The sequence below is a fragment of the Piliocolobus tephrosceles genome, chromosome 7 (assembly GCF_002776525.5).
Source record: "Piliocolobus tephrosceles isolate RC106 chromosome 7, ASM277652v3, whole genome shotgun sequence".
NCBI classification, from domain to species: domain Eukaryota; kingdom Metazoa; phylum Chordata; class Mammalia; order Primates; family Cercopithecidae; genus Piliocolobus; species Piliocolobus tephrosceles.
Window position 1 is genome coordinate 57,037,999 of NC_045440.1, and position 23,652 is coordinate 57,061,650.

Sequence of the window (23,652 nt, forward strand, 5' to 3'; positions counted from 1 at the left end):
AAGTGAACTTCCTAAATTACTATTATTACATTATTTTTGAGACCGAGTATCGCTCTTGTTGCCCAGCCTGGAGTGCAATGGTGCCATCTGAGCTCATTGCAACCTCCGCCTCCCAGATTCAAGCGATTCTCCTGCTTCAGCCTCCTGAGTAGCTGGGATTACAGGCATGCACTACCACGCCTGGTTAATTTTGTATTTTTAGTAGAGATGGGGTTTCTCTATATTCATCAGGCTGGTCTCGAACTCCTGACCTCAGGTAAGCCATCAGCCTCAGCCTCCCAAAGTGTTGGGATTACAGGCATAAGCCACTGTGCCTGGCCTGACCTTCCTAAATTATAAACTCACTTAAGGCTTTGCAGCGTTTGCTGACAGTTAACAAAATGGGGTTCAAACCCATCAATGCAAAGTCCCAGGCTCCTCTTTCTTGAAGCTTCAGCACCAGGATCTGGGGTGGCCCCTACACTGCATGATGACACACTCCTCAGTTTTTCCCCATTCCCCTGGTCTCCTTCCCTACTGCGATACAGAGATGTGTTACAGAGAGAAGATCTTTCAATCATCTCAGGCAGTATAGTTCTGGAAATCACCTTTGCAATGCTACTTTAAAACTCTGACTTGGAGAGGGCCCCAAAACATGAATCCTTGCCCTGATTCAGAGCCTAAAGCAGTGCAGGGGAATAGCAGAGAGGCAAAGGCAAGAATCAGAACTACACTTGAATCCTGTCTGACCTTCACTATCTGTGTAACTACTTTCAATGATGTATTTAGTCTCTCTTCAGCATTTTCCTCTGTAGGATGCGAAAAAATACTTACCTTGCAGTAGTGTGTGAATTAAAGTGGGGTACGCAAAGTCTCTAGCATAGTTCTGAGGGCTCAAAATGCAAAGTTATTATATTCAGAGTGTTACTCAGAGGTAAGTGCTGCCCTGGCCTGATGTGGATTTAAAAAATAAGGTTTGTTTTTATTTTTGTTTTTTTGGGCACAGGCTCTTACAAACAGAATCACAGTCAATGGAATCTTTGAAGGACAAACAATGGGAATACTCCCTGAGAAGAAGGCTCATATATAAATGAGATTCGTATTAAAAGTGTTATTTGGTGAAGTAGTATACATATGATCTTGACTCATCTCGGTGGCATAGGCAGGGTGTACCTTAAATTTTATGGTGGCCACGGTCATACATAAACCCAAATCACAGCTAAAATAAAACTGATCCACGGGAAGCCAGCAGTCATTCTGCATGTTCAATTGAAAAGTAACTTGGGTAATACGTAATTACTGACTATTCAGCAATGGACTGTTTGGACCCCTGTTTATGGCTTAACTTTGGTTGGTAACAAATGATAATGCACGTATGAAAATATTATAATTGCTAAAAATCAGAGAAAATAGCTACATGTCATAAAAAATCTACTCGACTGAAGTACATAGGGGCCAAGATTCCATACTGTGAGTTCTACAACACAGGATGCCTCTTTCACATAGCCTTTGAAATTAATCCCCTTCTCTCGTCCTCCTGAAATGAAGGGAAGGTTTGGTAAGAGGTTGTGTGGAACTGAATCCCATCTTTCAGAGTCATTCGGTATGCGGGGAAGATGGAGGGAGGGGACAGGGAACTGATACTGGAAAAAAAAAATGAATACTCAACTAAGATTCATACCACAAAGGAGGCTACTCTAACAGATAGTAACTTCTTGGTCTTAAAACAAGCAATGTGTGGTAGTTGATGCTTCTAAATTATTACATGTGTATTCTTTTTACACTCTTGTTTACCCCTTGAAGAAGAAATGTTTCTAAACACTAGACGCAACTTTAAGTAAACTTACATTAGGTCAACCTTATCACTCACCGTTAGCACTGACACGGTGTATGCCAAATTTGTCTATAGGCACCTTTCACAACACTGGACTTGTTTGCTTTCTTTTGCTTTAAAACACTTTACTGGCATTGATCATAAAGGAATGAATGATACCAAGACCTGAGTATGTACTTTCTCATGTATTTACCTGTGTAACATTAGACATGATTTTTTACCTTTCTTTAACTTCCATATCTTTAACTGTAAGAAGAACATAGTCGATTCTTGATTAACTGGGTCACTGGGAAGAGGGGAGAAGGTCACCAATAATCATGGCTAAAACAAAATTAGTCACTGTGATTCGCTGACCAGTGGTCCCTTTGCTTGTTGAAATGATCGTGTGTGGATAATATAAAACTATGGATCGATCCATGCCGGGGGAAAGGGGAAAAGATGACTCCAGAAGTAACAAAAAACAGCAAGGAAACTCTTGGTTCTATCTCCAATATCTTCCACTGGGTCCCAGTGAAGGCCACAAAATGTAAGTTCCATCAGAACAGGATCGTGCCTTTTACTGCCCATTTCTGTATGTCTAGTACCTAGAACAGTGGATGCACACAGGCGACACTCAAGTATGTGCTGAATGAATAAAAGGAAGATGGGAGGAAGGGCAGGAAGAGCTTTCCATGCTGTTGGCCAAATGAACCCACGGAAGAAAACAGTTGTCCAACCTATTTGCTCACCTCTGTGAATAACTGGGAATTGACAGAATGCTTTAAATTTGAAAATTCTCTTGGATTTCCCTTGAGTCTCCTGCAATCAAGAAGACATTGTTCTCTTTCCTGACTTGGCCCACCCTCTACAGACACCAGGACGCTGCAGTCACTGTTGCCATCTTGTGGTCATGTCCAGAAAGTTCGTCTTCCCCAACAGACCAGTATAGTCCCCCTATCTGCACAGAGCTCTGGGAAAGGGCTATAAAAACAAACTTACAGATAAATAAATCCTTATCATTTAATTTAGCTATCAAGGTATCATGGTGAACACAAAGATTAATCAGTCACCAGTTCTACCATCAAGGAGCTTGCGGTCTAGTAGGGGAGGTATCCCAAAAGGATACTCATAATTTATAATTATTGATAATACAAAACAGAAGGTAGAAGATGCCACAAGGTAAGTATAGATTAGGTACAGTGGGAATTCACAGAAAGAAAAGATCTTTCCAAGCTTTGGAGATGGGAATTTGGGAAGAAAGAGCCAACTGAACCCAGACTGGGGGGAGGTGAGATGTGGACCTACACAGGTGAGGCTGGAGAGGTGGGGAGTGCGTCCCAGTCAGGGGGGAAGAAAAGCACAAACCAGGGTAGAAGCGCTTATTCCTCCTGTGACTGGAGCTGATGGTGTCTTAAGGAAAGCAGTGGGAAGGGAGGTTGCAGAAAGGCAAGGCTGGAGTCTACTGGAGGCTGAGAGCCGCTGCTTTAGCAAGTGTAACTGGAGATGGAAGGGCTGTGGGACAAGTTACTCAGCCAGTGGTGTGAAAGCAGTCTTGCCTGGTGACTGCAAGTCAAGTGGACTAGCTCATGGCCTTGGGTAAATGACTTATCTTTCTTCAGTTTCAGTTTCCTCAGCTATAAAGTGAGATAATGAAGCCCTACAGAGTTGTTGTGAGGAATTAATGATACTGCATGTAAGGCACAAAACACAGTGAGTGGCACACCAGTAAAGGTTTTGAAGAGCAGGGTAAGGACTAGGGGGAAAATGGCATATGGCAGAGACCATGGCACTGCAAGGTGTGGAAAGGGGCATGGAGAGGGGGGAAAGGAGGGACTACCTGGAGAATGGACAGAGTGGGGAAGCCAGCAAACAGGTCGAAGGTATGCCACTGAGTAGCAGGGAAAGCCAGGATGCTCTAGGGTCACAGAAGCAAAAGGAAGAGAATGTTGTAGGGAGGCAGAGCCAAGATAAGGACTAAACCCTACTTCCTCCTGGTTGTGTGACACGCAGGTTTTTAGTAATCTTGAAAAGAACTATTACACTTTGGGGAACCACAATGGAAGCCTGGTGTGGAGGAATGAGTGCTGCATGAGGAACCTGGGGCACTAAGTCCACATCTTTGGAGAAATGCTATCAGTTGAAGGGGAAGGTACAGAGAGGAGCGTGAGCTGTCACTGTTTTATTTTTAAAATATGGCAGAGATTTGTCATGTTTAAATGCTGACAGGAAGGATCAGATGGACAAGGAAAGGCAAAGAAAGGATAATGAATTAGAGGGGATGGGACCGAGGGCACAAGAAGAGATAGAGGAGGACAGGATGTGTGCAGATGCTAAACCAAACACCATCAAGGCACAGGGGGAGGACACAGACAGTAATTAATTTTGCTTCATAGAGTAGGTGACACATGAGCAGTTTTCAAGGATGAGTAGGTATTGGTTCAGTGAACTAAAGGGGGTAAGAACATTCCATCAGAGGAAATGGCACGTGCAAGGGCAGGCATGGGAAATGTGGCTTGACATGCTGGAGGAACGTGAGAGCCCGGCACTACGGAATTTAAAGGGAATGGGGGGATGTTCCCATGACAGGGCTGGAGAGTGACTGAGGAGGGCCAAACGACCACAGGCCCTGGACTCATGCCATCATTGCAGGCCTGCTTTACACACGCTGCTTCTGGATCACCCAGTAATGTCACTGTCCTGAGTCATCTGGAAAAAGCAAGAGGAGAGGATTCTCCCAGGGCTGGGAGCAGGAAGGTGAACTAGAGAGCAGTGGAGAAGCAGAACATTCTAGAGCACTAGCAGGAGCCAGCGGTGGCAGCAGAGAGCACATGAAACCTGAGCTAGAGAGAAGGAGGTGTATACCAAATTTGTCTATAGGTACCTTTCACAATGCTGGACTTGTTTGTTTTCTTTTGCTTTAAAACACTTTACTGGCATTGATCATAAAGGAATGAATGATACCAAGACCTGAGTATGTACTTTCTCATGTATTCACCTGTGTAACATTAGACATGATTTTTTACCTTTCTTTAACTGTAGCATAAACTGTAGTAGCAGAAACAGTCGGCAGGAGCAAGGAAGGATATGGCGGCAGAGGACGCGAGCCTGTGGTCAGCAAGGGCCACTTGAGGGTTCAAATTCATAGGGGTGGGGTGTTCCAGACAATGATGTAGCTTTACAAGCATTATGCAAATGTGAGGTATTTTTAGTATGCACTGTAATTTCAGAGCACTTAGATGATGACTTTTGGAGTTCTAATACTTTAGATTCTCAATTGACATTGCTCAGATAGGTAATAACTAACGGTATCAAAAGAGGTGCCAATTTCTTTCTTTTTTTTTTTTTGAGACGGAGTCTCGCTCTGTCGCCTGGGCTGGAGTGCAGTGGCCGGAACTCAGCTCACTGCAAGCTCCGCCTCCCGGGTTTACGCCATTCTCCTGCCTCAGCCTCCCAAGTAGCTGGGACTACAGGCGCCCGCCACCTCGCCCGGCTAGTTTTTTTTTTTGTATTTTTAGTAGAGACGGGGTTTCACCGTGTTAGCCAGGATGGTCTCGATCTCCTGACCTCGTGATCTGCCCGTCTCAGCCTCCCAAAGTGCTGGGATTATAGGCTTGAGCCACCGCGCCCGGCAAGAGGTGCCAATTTCAATCCTTTTTTTTTTTTAAAAAAAGGCAACTTATTGGGTAATGTGAATAATTATTCCCTTAAATTATCTGCTTTACAAATTCCAATTAATTCAGAGTTTGGCAAATGTGTTCTTCTCCCTACCTTAACAGAACCTATGGTATTAACATAGGGTGATCTTTCATTTATCTGGCAACATCAATGATCTAAAACACAGGAAAAAAAAAAAAAAAAAACCTAGAAAGGAGGAACACAGAGGAACACAGGTTCTGAACAGCCAAAGGAGATACTACAAATCTACACATATCAAGCACTTCATATTGAGGCATGTACTATGCACCCTCACTCGGTGCCAATCTTGTAGGCAAAACCATAACAAGTTGGGGTTAACTGGGATTTTTGGTACAGGGAAGATAAGCAGCCCCAGGTATCAAAGGGAAATGCAATGACAGCAGGTAGTAGGTGACTGCTAAGAACAGAAAACAGGAAGGACAAATTAAAACAAAAGAAATCAACAACAAGTATAGGGAAAGGGAAGGTTGCTCTAAGTGGCTGTGGCCCATGGTAGGGAAAGTGAAGGAAATGGGCACTCCTGTGTACTACCAGCGACAGCAACTGGAAGTCTTCCCTGGAGGTCAAACTTGCTATGCAATTGCCAAGCCAATGAAAAGTGGGCACTTATCTTTTTGCCCACTCATTTTACACCTAAGCATTTAACTTAAGAAATAACCTGAGATACCCATAAAGATTTATGCATGAGGTCATTCATTACTGCATTATTTAAAGACTGGACTGGAAATTACCTACTTGCCAGCAACTAGGGAAGGCTAAATAAACTGTGGTCATTCTTTCTCAAGTGGTCTAGCTTTTGAGGAATACACAGAAGCAAATATAAGTACGTGGGAAACAATCTTTATACAATATTAGGTTTTTAAAAAGTAAGATACAAAACAAAGATCCCAAATCCATTTTTTAAAGTATTACATAGTTTTAAAGAACATTCCAGAAGGAAATATCTGTTAGTATTTCATGCATTTTTTAAAATGATGGGAATGCTAATTCTACACCATAATACTATAGCTATGATAAGTAGCTATATTTACTATATTGGTAGCAACGTTACCATGATTGCTTATGGCACTTAATTCAATATGTGTTTCTTCCACACTCAATCTTTCCAACTTTCCTTTTTAAAAGACTAGAATGTGTTTGGAGGCAAAAAGCAGAACTTGAACCTTACAGAGCATGTAAAGAATACAATAGGGATGCAAGCTGCAGAACTCAGACTTGGGGGAAACACTACAGGGCAGAGAGACAGACCCAAAAAAAAAAGACAAAACAAAACATCCATTTCTTTAACAAATACGTTTTAAGGAAGAAAAAAAAGAATAACTGTGAGTCAAAAAAGACTTAAAGAGATATACCAGCTAACAGTATACATGGACCTTACTGGATTTGGATCATGGAAATCATTAAAAACAGGAGATAGGCAGATTTAAAAAAACTCACTAGATATTAAGGAATTATTGTTCTTTTAGTGTATGATAATTGTATTGTAATTATACCTTTAAAAAGAGTCTATACTTTTTGGAAACACCAAGAAATATACAAATGATATGAAGTAACTGCATCAAAAAAGTCTGCAGGAGAGGCAATGCGTATGTGTAGGGGACGAAGGAAACAAGACTGGCTGCTGAGGTGTGGTAACTTGAAACTGGCGATGGGTATGAGGATTCATTCTATTGTTTTCTGTACTTCTATATATCTTTAAAATATTCTACAATAAAAAGTTTTTAAAAAAATCTCTAAAGGCAGCACTACACTTCACCCTACACTGTAAACCTACATGTACATGTACCACAAGCTCTGGGTATATAATAAACGCTGGTTGACAATGACAAAGTCAGAAATGATTTACACAGTTTATGATGTTTACCTCTTCTCCAAACTAAGGAATGCACATGATCATTTTTGCACCCTTGACCCTGCTACAAAGGCCACAGACCAATCAACTGATAATTCTACTCTACTGAGGCTAATTCTACTCTACTGAGGCTAAACGGTTATTTTTAAGCATTTGAGACTGATGTACAAGTAACATAGTAACAAATGTTTAACAGTCAGACCTTTCATTTTTTTTTTTTTTTTGAGACGGAGTCTCGCTCTGTCACCCAGGCTGGAGTGCGGTGGCACCATACCCGCTCACTGCAAGCTCCACCTCCCAGGTTCACGCCCTTCTCCAGCCTCAGCATCCCGAGTAGCTGGGACTACAGGTGCCCGCCACCACGCCTGGGTAATTTTTTGTATTTTTAGTAGAGATGGGGTTTCACCGAATTAGCCAGGATGGTCTCCATCTCCTCACCCGGTGATCCACCCGCCTTGGCCTTCCAAAGTGCTGGAATTTTAGGCACAGGCACCGTGCCTGGCCTTCATTAGGTGAACTATTTTTTAGAAATAAATATTCCTGTAATCCCAGCACTTTAAGAAGCTAAGGCTGTGGGATGACTTTAGGCTAGCAGTTTGAGACCAGCCTGGCCAACAAGGCGAAACCCCGTCTCTACTAAAAAAATACAAAAAGTGTGCTGGGTGTGGTGGCACACGCCTGTAGTCCCAGCTACTCGGGAGGTTGAGGCAAGAGACTCGCTTGAACCCAGGATGCGGAGGTTGCAGTGAGCTGAGATCGTGCCACTGCACTCCAGCCTGGGCGAGAGAGCACAACTTTGTCTCAAAAAAAAAAAACAAAGGAAAAAGAAATACTGCCATTAGGCTATCAAGCAACTATTCAGCATATGATGACTAGTTTTTTTTTTTTTTTTTTTTGAGACGGAGTCTCGCTCTGTTGCCCAGGCTGGAGTGCAGTGGCGTGATCTCCGCTCACTGCAAGCACCGCCCCCTGGGTTCACACCATTCTCCTGCCTCAGCCTCCCCAGTAGCTGGGACTACAGGCGTGTGTCACCACACCTGGCTAATTTTTTTGTATTTTTAGTAGAGACGGGGTTTCACTGATGACTAGTTATTTTTTAACTAATAAAGGTGGAGAATAAGTGAGCATAGCAAGATAATGGCGCTGTCAGGCTGAGGTGGCAGAATATGGTGGTTCATGGGTGCAGTGGGTGCACTACAGCGGGAGAGACTTGGGTCATGGAGCAGGCAGGTGGAGCAACTGGGAAAGCATCTGCTGGACTCATCACTGGGGGTGTGTGTGTGTGTGTGTGTGTGTGTGTGTCGTGTGTATGTGGGTGCAGCATGCGTATGCGGCAGGGGGCCATCATGAAACCTTTGCCCGAGTTGCTTCGGGCGAGTGGTGAGGCAGGAGTCTGCTGGGTGTGTGTGGTTTGAGAAAGATGTGAAGGCCTGTAGGAGAAAGAGAATGGAGATGGCAGAGACAAGTGAAGACTCTGAACCGTTTTGGTCTGGAGAATCTTGAACACCTCCACTGGCTGAAGGGAAGAAGTCAGTGGGACCAAACACGATCCCATATTTAATGGGACAGTGAAAGAGTGGATGAGCCTTGGGTAGAAGAGCAGAGCTCCTCTGCAGCCAAGAAAAGGAGGGGTTAGAATGGGAATAAGGTGGGTGGTGAGAGAAGAAGCTGCTGACGGTGCACATCTGATAGACTCAATTTTCTCAGTGAACTTGGGGGGTAAAGTTACCTAACGACTATCAGAGATTTCTAGTTCTATTAGAGACTATTATCATCATTCTTAGCCAAAATTTCATTAAAAGAGTGAACAGGCTTGTTTAGAACAAACAAAAACCTTTTGACCACTTGAATGGAACCAGGTGTTATGCTGATCATTTTTTTCATGCATTATCTCATTTAATACGTAGTGACTTAAATTCTCTCTGCTCATTTTCTTCCTCCGTAAGTGGGAATCAGGACAATACCCACATCAGGGAGCCATCACCAGGATAAAAGTCATCACTATGTGTAGGTGTCTGGAACAGTCAGCACAGGGCAAGCACTTCAGTCAGACAGCACTATTATTCCAGATAAGGGAGTCACTTCTCAGTTCACGGGGTCCGTTACAGAGCCAGCTGGTCCACCACCTGCACTCTGCATGGAAGCTAACCAGCTTTCTTGGGCCAGCAGGGGAGAACATGCAGAGGGCAGGTACCAGAGAGGCTGGGGTAGGGTGGTGGTGGAGCCACGACCCAGAAAGCCAGCATCCAGGGCTGGTGAAGGCTGCAGGGGGCAAGACAGATGTGAGGAAGCCCCAAGTTCATAGCCAGCGGCTGGAGAGAGCACCGAGCAGGTTCCCTTGCCTGAGGCCACCTCAGCCCAACTCTAAGGCAGCAGGAGGTCCTGAAGCTCAAGGCCCCTGGCTTCTTGTGAGAGAATAGGAGACAGTGCAAGCCGGGAGGGGGCCAGTGCCCAGGGAACTCTGAGTTGGTGAGAAGACAGGACCCAAGACGGACAACACAAGTCTCTCCTTTGAGCTGTTACAGCTCGGGGCACTTGTCTCACAAAACCTCCCAAGTGCTTGCTGTGTGCAGGTAAGGAGTGATATCAAGATGAAAGACCTAGTCCTGCAGGTGTGGGAGGACACACCTAACTGCAAGGCAAGGTAGCTGCATGCTCACTGCCATAACACGGGCACCACAGGGGGATCTGGGGAGCACAGAAGTACCATGGAACCACAGAGTTGGCCGGAAAGGTGCTGTCTAGGGAGCAGGGGAAAAGAGAATCCCAAGTAGAAGATGCTGGGAAGCCAAAGGCACATGATCATAAATATACAAATGACATGAAATAACTTCACACCTGCAGGAAAATAAACAAGCTCGAGGGAATGGGGACAGGCATGGGTAGGGGATAGAAGAAACAAGCCTGGCTGTGGAGGCACTAACTGTTGAATCTGGTGATGCACCAGCATTTACTGTATTGGTTTAATCGAGAGGTTCTTCACTCTACTGTTGTACTCTCAAGATAGTTATGATTCACATGTACATCACATTCGGAGGATAGAACCGGCTATATGAGCGTGTGATGCCTCCGCTGCATACTTCTAGCATTTTAATTAGGGTAAAGGACCTTGGTGTGACCTTCTGTCTGGATATGGGTGACCCGAGGAGGATAGGCAGAGTTCAGGTACTTTCAGGGGCCAAACGCTGACTGCCATGCACAGACCCGGCTCTATGGGTGCACCCAGTGGGGCTTGAGGCCAAGTGGGTGGCACCGCGATCATTTCCCGCCCTGAGTCTCGGGGATGGTGCAAGTACCACAGGCATGGATGAGTAGTGTGTAAATATCTCTTGATCCCGCGTATTTCCTCTCACTGCCCTTGGTGCGCTATCTTTCACCTGGCCTGTCTTAACTCCTCTGCAAGCATGTGGGCCTCCCTCCTGCATCCTGGCATGCGTACACGTGTGCATCCTCCTCTATGCAGTGTTTCTCTTTCTCCTCACCCCATCCAGCTGCATGGGGGTGTGCATGTGTGCGCCCACACGTGCCGCCTCCCTTTGGAGTTGCTCTGTCTGTGGTCTTGTGTTCCCAAGTGGGGCACAGGCACCCTCTCCCTCCCAGTGTGTGTGTGCTCCTCTCTCCCCTCCAGGGCTGTGTATGTTTGTGGATCTCTGGGGCCCTCCCACTCTGGAGTGTATTTCTGTCTCTTCCCCCAACTCTGGGGGTCTTTCTCTCCATGCTGCAGAGCAGGTGTCTGTGTCTCTCTGCCATCTCTGCATGCTTCTGTGTGTCTACCCCGTCTGAGCATGTGTGCCTCTCTCCCCAAATCCTGGCGGGACTGGTGTCCTGTCCTCACGTCTGGAGCTGTGTGTCTCCCTCCACCGTGGGAGTGTGTCTCTCTGCTCACATCCTGGTGTGAGTGTAACTCTTTCTCCCGTCCATCCTGCAATCTGTCTCTCCCACCTCCACCTTCTGGATGTGTCACTCTCTCCCCCAGTCCGGCTGTCCTCAGTGTCTCTCCCCAGCCTGTCCTGGTGAGCATGCAGTGTCTTTCCCCGCTTTGAGGTTTCCCCTCAAGCAGGGGAAAGACAGAGTCAGAGTTGCTGGTGCATCTCTTTCCCCTCTCTGGGTGTGAACTGGGTGTGTGTCTCTCTTCTTTCTCTGTGCCTGTCTTTCTCCCACTGGTTCTCTCCTGAAATATAAATATAAACATAATTTACACATACCTGCACAGACACAGCCTCCCACGCCCACCGTGCTTAGGCCCCTGTGTGTTTCTCTCTCTGGGATTGTGGGTCTCCCTTGCTCTGGGTATTCTGAGGGGCGTGCATCCTTTTGCCTCATGCGTCTGTGTCTGTGTTTCTTTGAGGCATGTGTAGTTATCTCTGCCACCCCCATGGTAACAAGGCTTGCTGCAGGTGAGGGCTGGCCTGTGGCGGTCAGGGGGTCTGTCTGTACTTGTTGGGCAGGGCTTAGACATGGAAGGAGCAGGGAACAGGGTGGGTAGGGAGCAGCAGAGACAAGCTTAACCACCCCCTCTCTCCCAACCTTGCTGTTCCACACTTCACAGTTAACAAGGGGCTGGGTGACTCCAAAGAAGTGATCCCAGGCCTCCTCTTACTGACTTCTCCCCGGGACTCAATGTCATCCCAGACACCCTCTGGAATGGACGACCAGCATCACACAGCCTCTAACTGCTGCTCAGGGCTTCCTCTAACTTCCCTTCACCACAATCAAACCTCTGGACTGCCCCTGAAAACAGAGCACTCCTCTCCAGGAATTACCATGCACCAGTTCTGAGACAGAGAAAGCAGGGTGGAGGACAGCACGTGGTCCTTGCCCTCCACAGCTCAGTCCTGAGAGGAAGATGCATACTCACGCATAGTATGGAGCGGTGTTCCAAGGCAGGTGAGAAGGACGTGGCTGTGCAGGCACAGAGGGGTCACCACAGCTGAGGCAGGCAGGCTGCGGGTGCCCCAGCAACACGGCTCTCAAAGAGGCAGGGGAGGAAAGAGGTGACGGGGCACCCAGGTTCTATAGCCATGTGCAGAGGGCAGCACAGATGAGGATGAGGCTGGAGGTGACAGCCACCCTGCAAAGAACAACCCCCACTCGGCTCCGGAGTTCTACTGCACTCCGGGCCAGTGGTCCCCATAGAGGCTACAAGATAGTCCAGCAAGATGGCTCTCTGCCCAGTCCCCTATCTCGCTCCCTCTGCCTCCAGCACATAGGGCTCCTCCGATACAACCTCAGGGCCTCTGTCTGGAGCGTCCCTCCAGATCACTCCTGGCCCGTCCCTTCTCATCATTCAGGCCTCTATACAAAGGGCCTTTTATCAAGAGGTGTCCCCTGATTGCTGTCTCTTAGGGTCCCTCTTTCCCGGCCCCCAGGACTCCTCACCTTTGAACTCCTTCTTCCTTCCTTCATGCCGCCTGCTGCACCCCAAGGGAACCCTGCTAACTACTGTGTCCTTTGCTCAGTGAGGGTGGGGCCTGGCTGAGTACCCAACATGGTACTTGACCTGTGTGGCAGGCACTTTGTAAACTTTGCTGAATGACTAACATATAAAAGGAAAGGTGTCTTGCACATAGATGTGGAGATGTTAGTGTAAACAGAAAAGCGACACGGAGGCCCTAGACAGAGGTAGAGACTGAGGCTTCAATAGGTACCACAGGAGTGGGAACCGGTGCTCAGGAAAAGTGTACACTGAGAGAAGTGAACTGGGGAATGCCGCAAACCCTGGGGAATGCCAAAATGCTGGTGGTTGGGGGACAGGTGGAAAAACGGTGCCACCCAACCAAAGTGCAAAGGAGGTGCCAGAGAAGGAACAGCAAAGCCAGAAAAGTCAGAGATGCAGGAGTTTGCAAAACACGTGGAATCCCACAGAAAGGCCAAGTGGGGATAAAATGGAAATGATACCACCAGGTTTGGTACCTGGGAGGCTGCTGATGGATGTTCCCTTCAAAGGCAGACTCAAAATGAAGGGGAAGGATAGCTAAAAAGTAAGGGGAGATGAAAGAAACAGACAGCACATGGACCACTCTTCCAGAAAGTACCTTTCTCCTGGCCCTGATGAGGAGAAAGGTACTTAGGGAAGGGTGATGATGAAGCCAAAGGTGTATTTTATTTTTTTGATTCGGGAAGATCTGAGCTTATTTTGCAAGTGGAGAGGAAGAGATGGGAAATTCCAAGATGGGAGGGGTGGGTGACAATACAAGGCCCTACGAGGGGCCGGAGTAACTGGCTGGCTCCAGAAGCCCCGGCATACAGCCCTGGGGCCCAGCTTCCCCAAAGAGACCAACTCTTCCTGGCACTAGGCAGTACATCTCTGCCACCCCCCGATCCTCCCCTACAGGAGGGTTGGGCACCATTACAGAGGAATCCAGAGGTAAAGAGGGCACTGCCAGTCCCAGTCTTTTCTGGGAGCTAAGCTAGACATCTAGTGAGAGGGTTATAGGAGAACATTAGATGTTGAGAATCGCTGGTGAGAGGAATGAGCAAAAGGAGAGAGAATGGGGACGCAGGTAAAAGACTGGGTTTACATCATGAAAGACCCAGCTCTGAACCTCAGTGGATGCCCTCTCAACGGAATAAAACCCCTTCTGTGTGGCCTTTGGGACCTGATGCCTCCTGGCCCCAGTCTCCCTTTCTAGCTTTCCCCACCATCATTCTGCTCACCCCTGACACCCTGACACTCAACTACAGGAGAATGGGGTGCGTGCTGCATATGCTGGGCCTGAGCATCCTTCCCTGGGTCCCCTGACCATCCCCCACCATTCTCGGCTTTACAGCCACCTCCTCTGTGAGTCTAATTCCCCCAGGTGGTATTAACTTCTTCTATGTGTCCACTTCATTAATGTCTCTATAACACAAGTATTAAACCTATGATGTAAGTTGCAACTGAATGTAGAAAAAGGTGGTTCCATGACTGGGGAACTAAAAAAATGGTAGAGCCATTCACAGAATAGCTAAAGTCTTAATTGCTAGCAGAATGGACCTAGTGGTAAAGACCTGAGACTTCCGCATGCAGCGGGCCCCACTTCCAATGTGGAATATGCTCACATTTCTCTAACTCTAGTCTTACATCCATGGGGTCAGTTTATTCTGGACTCTGGATCAACTTATCTTTCCTAATTCATCCTCCTCTGCTCAAAAAGCTACAATGTCTTCCACATAGTGCACGTTCCTCAGGCTGGTAACAAAGGCTTTTCACAATCAGATCTCAGCACACCTTTCTAGCCGCTCCTGAATTGTCCCCTTGCAAACCATCCTCTCCAGTCAGACTGGTCTTCTCTGTCTCCTAACCTCTGCTGAACCCATTCCTCTCACCTGAACAGCCCTGCTTCTTTTTGCCAATTCCTAACTCACGCCTTTTTCAAAGCCCATCTCAAGTTCCACCTCTTCCTCCCTTGAGCACCTATAGTTTTTACTGTCTCTACCATTCATTTAGCATTTTAAAATACAATGCTCTGGGATCGCTTTATATATTAACTCATCATCCAAAGACATAAAAGCAGAGAAGTTTTAAAAATTTTTCTTTCTCTCCCAATTCAACATTAAGCCACACTTCCCACATCAATCACATTTTTATTTTAAAATAAATTTAAGGAATATTTATGTGTTTATTATAGGGGAGACACAAAGGAAGAGAGAAATCCCCAAATCCCCCAAACCCATAGAGATTACATGAATAACAAAATGGAGATGTGAAACTTGAAATTCTTTAGTAATTGGGACAATACCATATACTGTATTAAATTCTTTTAACTCTCCTGGGTGGGAAGATCATCAGTGGCATTTCTAGCTTGGAAGCCTAACATCTAAAATTAACTAAGCTAAGCAGTATTTTCAACTGTCATCATGCAGAATTACATTGTTTAATGAACTAAGACCATTCAAAAATTTTGGGGAAAATGTTTATTTATTATTCTGAAATCGGACAGCTTTGCAACAAATTTAAGGTCAAAATTAACAAAACTACCTATTTAAGATCCTTATTATGAGACAAAATTTATGCTTATATCTTTACAAAAATCTCCTTTAGCTTAGTAAGTTGATAAATTTCCCCAATTCCTTATGTACAGCTTAAAGCCAACATTTAGCACTTTCTAACTTGAATTACTCTGTCAACTCTATGCCTGAAATCTTCATTTTTGTAAGAACGTACAATTTTCTTAAATAAATGAACTTCAATATGGACATAATTTAGGTTTATACTACCCAAATAACATATAATAATTAGCTGCTATAGGTCTGTCCGTTCTAAAGATGTACTTATAAAAAGTAACAGAATTCCAATTTCTCGAATCATTATTGCTTCTTGCATACACATTATCCTTGCAATTCCTATCTCATGAGATTGCTGTGAAAACTAAATGCGATAGTATAGGTAAAAGCAAAGACTGACAGGTAGCCAAAGTATTTTATGACTGAAGCATAGCATTAATACTCAAAATATTTTGGGAGTTATAATTTAAAAGTCATGTTGCTAATGCTTCAGGGAATAATTCAACCAATCAAATTGAGTTTCTTTTTCTTTTAAACATAAACAGTTTTTGTGCTCACTTTTTTTGTTTTGTTTTTACTAGGAAAAATTTTTAACTAAAACGGCTGAAATAAAAAAATCTTGTAACATCTCATCTTTAAAGGATCAGAACCTCTGCTTTCTTATTTGATCAATTTCAAGCTAGACTTAAAATACTAATCTAATTCTACTTTATTTCAGTGAAATGATGGATGAAATATATAAAGTTACTTATCTTTAAAATTTTCTAAATTTTATACTTAACAGTTGAAGACCACACTTCTGAACAGTGCAACTTTAAAAAAATCTAGATTTTAGTACAGCATTAAACACAGAACCAGAGTATACCACAATGACTTTTATATTAATTTTAATACGTATGCTCATTTTCCAGAAGTGGTTTTGGATGTTATTGCATGATTTTAAAAAGCACAGAAAACTAGTCTACGTAAGGCACTGCCATACACAGGGTGGCAGCACTGAGAACCAAACACATGCAAACAGCAAGAACACTTGGAAGGGCCAATGGAAGCACACAAGTGTGCCTGAAATCTGATTAGGACAAACTTAGATGTACGGATATTTTGGCTTTAATTAAGAAATTTCTTTTAATTCTGGAAGAGTATCATGCATTCTACAAAAGCTATTATGAGTCAGCCTCTGAATGTGATCAATTGCACTTCTCCCACAACAAACTGCTTTCTCTACCTTTCCCTGCACTGACGGATAAAAGGTGAACTAAGAATAATTAAATTCAAGCACCATATGAGATCCAATGTTTAAGTAAAGCAACTGTATCTCTGGTATATATTTTAAAAGATAACCCAGGCTATAATTAAAAGTGCTCTCAGATAGGAATTTAAGAATAACATGATCTTGAGAACATATCAAATAAAAGCAGTTATAGAAGTAAAGTTTTAAAATAACTGTCTATCAGCAATCTCTCAACAGCAATATTGTGAGATAGGAAGTGCAGACACTAGTTTATACTTTCCCAAAAGAAGGGCTTGTAAGAAAAACATCTGTAACAGTACTTAAAAAATTGAAATACTATTGAAAGTATTAAATGCTTGATAATTAAGAATTTAAATACAATAGACATTCAACCAAGTGCTGACTATTTGTCACTCCTTTTTTTGAAAAATAATGAAAATAATTGAACATATCATGATCTTTAAGTAATTCTGACCATAGATTTGAAAAAAAATATTTTTATTAACTGATAAAGGCTAGCTGCTCAGGAACTTCTACAGAATTTTATATGTATTTTTTGTACTTTGCTTACAAACCTCTAGGCATAAAAAGTAGATTCAGATACAAAAACAACTATCTCAATTAAAATTATGTGTATTTCAGCAGTAAATCAAGTTATTCAGTTAAATATTTAAAGCTTTCACTCTATGTCTAATTAAGCCTATTACTTGATAGTTTACTTTCATTTTGATTTGGGTAAGCAAATATGACAATATATTTTAATACAGCATCTTTCAAAGCATAATATATGACAAATTATTTCTGAAAAATATGTCTGATACCTTTTTCTTAAAAATAAACTGAGCAAATTACATTAAAAGCTAGACCTGATAGATGTGCTTAACATAGAGCACAGTTAAATCAGTTATTTGTTTGTGTGACAGTAGCCCTGAGAATGCTTACATTTTATGAAGCAAGATAAAAACATAAAATGTCACTAACTCCTGTTTGGTGTGCCTGATCATCACAGAAACTTTCCTTCTTTGAAACATTTAAAAAATCTTCCAGATAACTGGTAGGGCTGCTTCCACCACTCTTGGTGTAATTAACCTATTTTATTATACATCTATTTCTATTCTAATGCTAAAATCCTATGAAATTGAATAGTAAACATCAAGTAAAATGCTACCAATATTAGAAGAGAAAAATCTAGATTGAAATTTATACAATTAAATTACCTCAGTCTATGACAAATTAGCAAAACACATGAAGAACATTTTCTTAGATTTATTTAGAAAGAATTTTAAAGGTGCAAGGAAAACAAATTCATGTTTGAGGTGTAGCTTATTTATAATAGGATATGCTGGTCATGTTAATATTTGTTTTTAAGTTTATAATAGGTTATAAGGTCATAAGAATTCAAATATATCAAGTGACAACTGTTCTATAAGTTGCAAATGTATAATAACATAGAATAATGGAGCAAATTTCTCGTCAATGGAATGCAAGGCTTGAATAAATTATGTTTAGGAAATACAGAAAATAGCTAGTGCTCATATATAACAAAACAGCATTTTTCCTTCATTGCCCAAAGTTGATAAAAATGAAACCGAGTCATCATAACTTCTTTAGGGTACGATGAAAAGTGATGTGAGCTCTATGTAATTCCAGCATTAAGACAACACAAGAAAAAATCAAGCTACTGAGAAAATCTGGTAGACTAAAATCCAACCGGTGCTATTTTGAACCTGTACACTTGAACTATCTTAAGTTTCCAGGTTTAATTTCTTAAAATTCTCATGATCAAGAACAATTCAATAAATATTTACTAATGTATCTTCAAAGGAATAAAAGTGATTATGACACTTTCCAATTTTGCCTTTGAGCCAAAGGGGCTAAATTCTTCATTTGCTAACTGATTTCTAGTTTAAAAGTCTCCAAAAATGTATTTTAAAGTTAAAGGGCTCTAATGTCTAATCATTGGTTAAAGAGATATACTTTTTAAAAAACTGATATGGCAGTCCTCTACATGTAGTATTTATTCTGAGAATATTATCACATTCAGAAACAAAAAGATAGGAAATCATAATCAATATGTATATGTGCAATTCCAATATTGGTCTGCAATAATAATTCAAATATTTAACGACTGAAAGGTTAAAATGGGGCTCTCATTCTCAAAAAAGAAGAGTTCAAGACTCTCTAATGGCACAACCTTCACAATCTGTAAAGGATTCTGTTGCCTTTTAAGAAAAGATGCCCCCTCTACTCTCAAAATATTCTCTTTCAGAAAAGTAATTGCTAAATAATAAATGGGAAAGAAAAAATTCCTTTAATTGGCAGCATAGACCTAAAAACATACCAGAAATTAAGAACTTTGTTGGTGAAATGTTATCATTATCTTGTGAAAGGCTTTTTAAATGTGACTAAGTCTGTAACAAATTATTTAAATTGCTCTAAAAAAGTCCATGAAGCAAACTATTCTTAGACTGAGGTTTTAAAATTTATTTCATTAACTTAAAGTTTTAAGCTTTCTGATGAACAATGAAGAAAATAATTTTCAATAATTTCTAACTTTCTCAGGACACTTCACGAAGACACACATTTAAAATAATCTTTAAAATCTTTTATAAAAATAGCAGAAAGTAATTTTTCTTATTTTAAAAAAATTCTGAATAACCACTACAAATTATTCTTAGAATTTAATTTAGTTTAATTCAAATCTAAGAATTAGATAAGGAAGGAAAGCTTTGGGGATCTATTTTAAAAAGGTCATTATAAAACCAACAATTGGTATTAAAAATATTCTTGGTAGATCTCCCCAATTATCTAATTTTTAAGGCAAAATGATAACTTTTGCCTTGTAGTTGGTTATTATTTATTCACATAAGATGAATTTTTAATTTACCACAATTGTTATTTTTCTCTGAAATTCTTATCTACCAAATTCTTTACCATGAATTTTGGACATTTTAGTCCATACTTATTGTTATATACTTTCATTGTTTAAAATTATTATTTTTAAAAGACACCAAAAAAACATTTTTGCTTCCTAACATCTTCACACTGCTAGGTTTTCTATGTTTTTAGATTAAGAGGATTCCACTTTTAAATGCAAGGAAATATTTTAAGCAAATTTCTTGTCTTATTAACCTAAGACATACTGCATAAGTTCATTCATTCTACACATGCACACACATTTTTTAGGTAGTCATCTCAAATTCCCAACACACTGTGGTTAGTTTTAATACCATGATCCTGTAGTAACTCTGTTTACAAGACATCCAGGGACTTTTAAATACTAACAATTTTAATGCAGTATCACACCACCTTTTAAAAAAATAAGATATTTCTGTTTTATAAAATTTTTTAATGTTCTGATAAGCATTTTTTTTTTAAAGAGCAAAATTCTTAACAACAAACACCAATACATACGCAAAATCAGAAAACAAAAATACCCAAGTGCCCTTGGAAGTTCCATACCACCATATCCTTGTCAATACCACCCTGTAAAGAGGAGGCAGGGATAGCTATAAACAGTGAGTATAATGCAAACCTCTGGGCAGCAGGCTAATCAATCTAAAAGTAAAAATCAAATTATATCCCTGTAATAATTTCTTCTAGGCTATCACACACATACATTTCTTACAACCTCAAATGTTAATAGCTCAATACTTTTATAAAATGTTATAACCTAAAAATCTTAATTTCTCAAATGATATTTTACAATGAAATTTGCAAATAAGATATAAAAGTTAACCTAATATAAATGAAAAGTAGTAACAGTGGATTTCAGGTTTGAGCATTTCAAAACATTTAGGCAATAAAATAAATACAAAAAGCAAAAATTAGTTACCTCCAAAGTATTCTTATGGTATAATAGAAAAGAATTCCCATGCATGAATTCTAAAATCAGGTTAACTTCACAGCTAATCAATCTGATTTACCCTGCACTTATATTTTACATATTTGTAAATACTTTTCCATGACTACCTAAACACTTACTAATTGGTTAAATATGCTACCTATATTAATTCCTGCTAAAACTAAAGGTCTACCTTTGTTTTTGAGAAGTGACTGATATACTTTCAAAGTATTCAATGTTTCAGAAAAGGTGTTTATCAGGTTCTTAAGACATTTAAAAATGGCTCAAGGGATGATTTATAGCCCTTTTACCTTGATCATATTCACTATCTTGGATTTTGTTGAACAGATTCAGTTTTCTCCTTTTGAAACTCTTCCCTTACTCAAATAATTAAAGAATCTAAGATGTTATCAATATAAAGAGAAAAAATTAATATTTATTTCTTATACACTTGCAAACACACCAAAAAGAATATGTATTCCAAGCAATGTAAGTAAATTTCTTCAGTAAAACTTTTTTTTCCTTGGGGATGTGTGTAACTGGTAATTTTTTACATATCTTAATTTTCCAAAGAACAGGATTCTAAAGAAAAAATATTAAAACATTCTTAGATAAAATTATTTGGACTACACAGCTCAAGAGGCAAATGATTACTGAAACAAAACTTCAAAGATAGCTATAGATATATGTTTTAGTCATCTGGCTTTTCAAATCTCACTTAAGACAGGAGCATTACATTTAATTTAGGAAACAACAAATTTAATCCTTAGAAAGGAAAATTTGCAGAATATCAAACCAAAATGTACATACTGACAATCAGGATTACATTAAAAATGAAGGAATAACCCCCACCTGTGCATGCTATTAAAACACAAATAGTACCCTTCAAATTTTAAAACTATACTGATAAAGCAAATTCACTAATTTATTTTGTTATAAATATCTACTTACTATTTACTAAAATATTTTGGTAATAATATACAGATACAGAATGTGTCAATATTAGCCCACACTTATAAATCTTCCACAGCAGCTAAATTCTTTATAGAATTTCAAGTAGCAATATTAGGCATATAAATTTCAAATAAGACTATCAATATATGAGGTTTCTCTGATTCCAACTGAAATAAAGATTTTGAGTACACAACATCATTACATTATTTCTGTATGTTGGTATAATTTAACAGTAGCTTCAGAAAAGGATGTTCAACAGGTAGTATTTCTAAGGCATCACAAAAGCTCAGTACAATCACTTCAAATTAAATATTGTGCTGTGCCCCATCTAAATAAGACTCTCTAAGCGATTACAGATTTTAAATTTGTGCACTGAGTGCATTTTCTAAATCAGACAAGTAGCTAGTTGCATAAAATACAAACATGAAGAAAGTTTTACACCACCCTATATGAGAGGAAGAAAAAAAATCACAATACTAGCACTTTTTTTTAGATTGACAATAAACCAATCATAAAGTGTCCAAACAACCTGAATAACACGATGATCTAATATAACTTGAATTCCTTCATTTTTTAATAGAGATTGAATTTATTGATATTAGCATCTGGTTTGTCAAAGTGGCAATTATTCAAGATCTAAGTCTCATTTACTTTAAATGCACAGCATAATTCTGACTACTTATAGTCAATGTAACTGTCTTGAGCCAAAATACAATGAAAATGTAAGATAAACTGAAAAGGCTTTGTAAGTCTTAATGGCATTCTGAAACCTCTGGACAGAAGATCATTGGGCAGGGAGGAGTTTCCCTTCTCTATTGATAGCTTAATCCTTTTCCAATCAATTTTGATTTAACTGTGGGTGATGAGATTAATTTTTTAATGAGTTCTTAGAAAGTTGTAATTGCTTCCAAAATCAGAAACCACAAGATGATGTACTCAAACACGTTACCGATGTGATGTTATGGAGGTATTTACAGAAAGTTGAAAGAACTCAGTTGTAAACACAAGTTAACATACAATGGACTACAAAAATAATAACTTGTTTATACAGTATGGCAAGAAAAAACATTCTATATAAGAAGTCTAAAAATTCAGCTGTAACTTTAATCCATGTCTATAAATCATAAAAACAAGAGGAAATAAGGATTTATTTCAGAAACTCCATATACCTGTGGAAAATGGAACACAAGTAATTTCTACTGAAGATTAACCTTAATCCCCATTATAGTACAGCTAACAATTTACATATTTTAAATTTTGAGAATATCGTGGAAATCTAAAACATAAGAGCCGATAGTAGTTTATGGTCAGTAAACACTTTCTGTTAAATAACACAAATAAATTCAACTCAGAAGATGAAAACTCATAGGGCTCAGGATTTTAAAAATCTTTTCATTTCAAAGGCGCAAAGTTACAGCCCATGTATAGGATGGACTTTAAATATGGATGTGTAAACTTTTCCATGGTGTTGGTGTGTGTACTTTCCTTCCCCCTAAAGAAATGCCTACTGCTTACACTATTAAAAGAATCTTCACCACTCTGTAATTTTCAACCAGAAGTCCTCAATGTACCTTAAGCAAAATTGAATATTAGGTATTTTACAGCTTTTACAAAATGGCTGTAAAATCACATTATGGGCATACACAGCTCTTTGATCTCACTGCACAGAATTCATAACTGTTCAATAATGCTATACCATTACACCACACACCTTAAACTATTTCCATTTTTCCACAATTCCTTCCAAAATCAGCTTCCAAAGCAAAGCAATGTAACATGAAAAGTTCCTGGGAGGGCTTGTTACACAAAAGAACAGCTTGGATACAAACTATACACATATCCATCTTCAGTTGAGGCTGTTTATCCCTCCTGTCCCTCCATCACTCCTATGGGTGAGTGCACTGGAGTAACAGAAAGGGAAGGCTCTTCCATCACCACACCCTCCTAGCACCTCTGCTTTTGGTCCTCAGACAGTGATTCTGTGTAGGTGATGAAAACCATAAGAAAAGAGAAGCTGTCCCTTTAAAATGCCCTGCTCTGTCCCATATCCCACGTGGAACCAACATCAGCAGCACTTTCCCATTAACATCAATGTGATGCAAGAGACATCATCCTTTTATATACGTAAAACCAGAAAACCTCAGCTTAACATTCTTCAGGAAGGATGAACAGGTGAAGCAAACGTGTCAGGAAGGGGGAAACCAAGCAACTTCACACCCCTCCCCAAAAGGTACTCCAGCCTTGCACTCCAGCCTCTCTGAGCACCATCACCTCTCTATCCCTCCTTTGCAGAGCCC

The 23,652-nt window shown here is 40.7% G+C and overlaps 1 protein-coding gene across 4 annotated transcripts in view; it reads right to left on the reverse strand.

Annotated features, from left to right (window-relative positions):
* The window catches only part of PLAG1 (PLAG1 zinc finger), a 50,850-nt gene that overhangs the window by 25,694 nt on the left and 1,504 nt on the right, over positions 1-23,652 (reverse strand). The gene's annotated exons all lie outside the window — the stretch shown is intronic.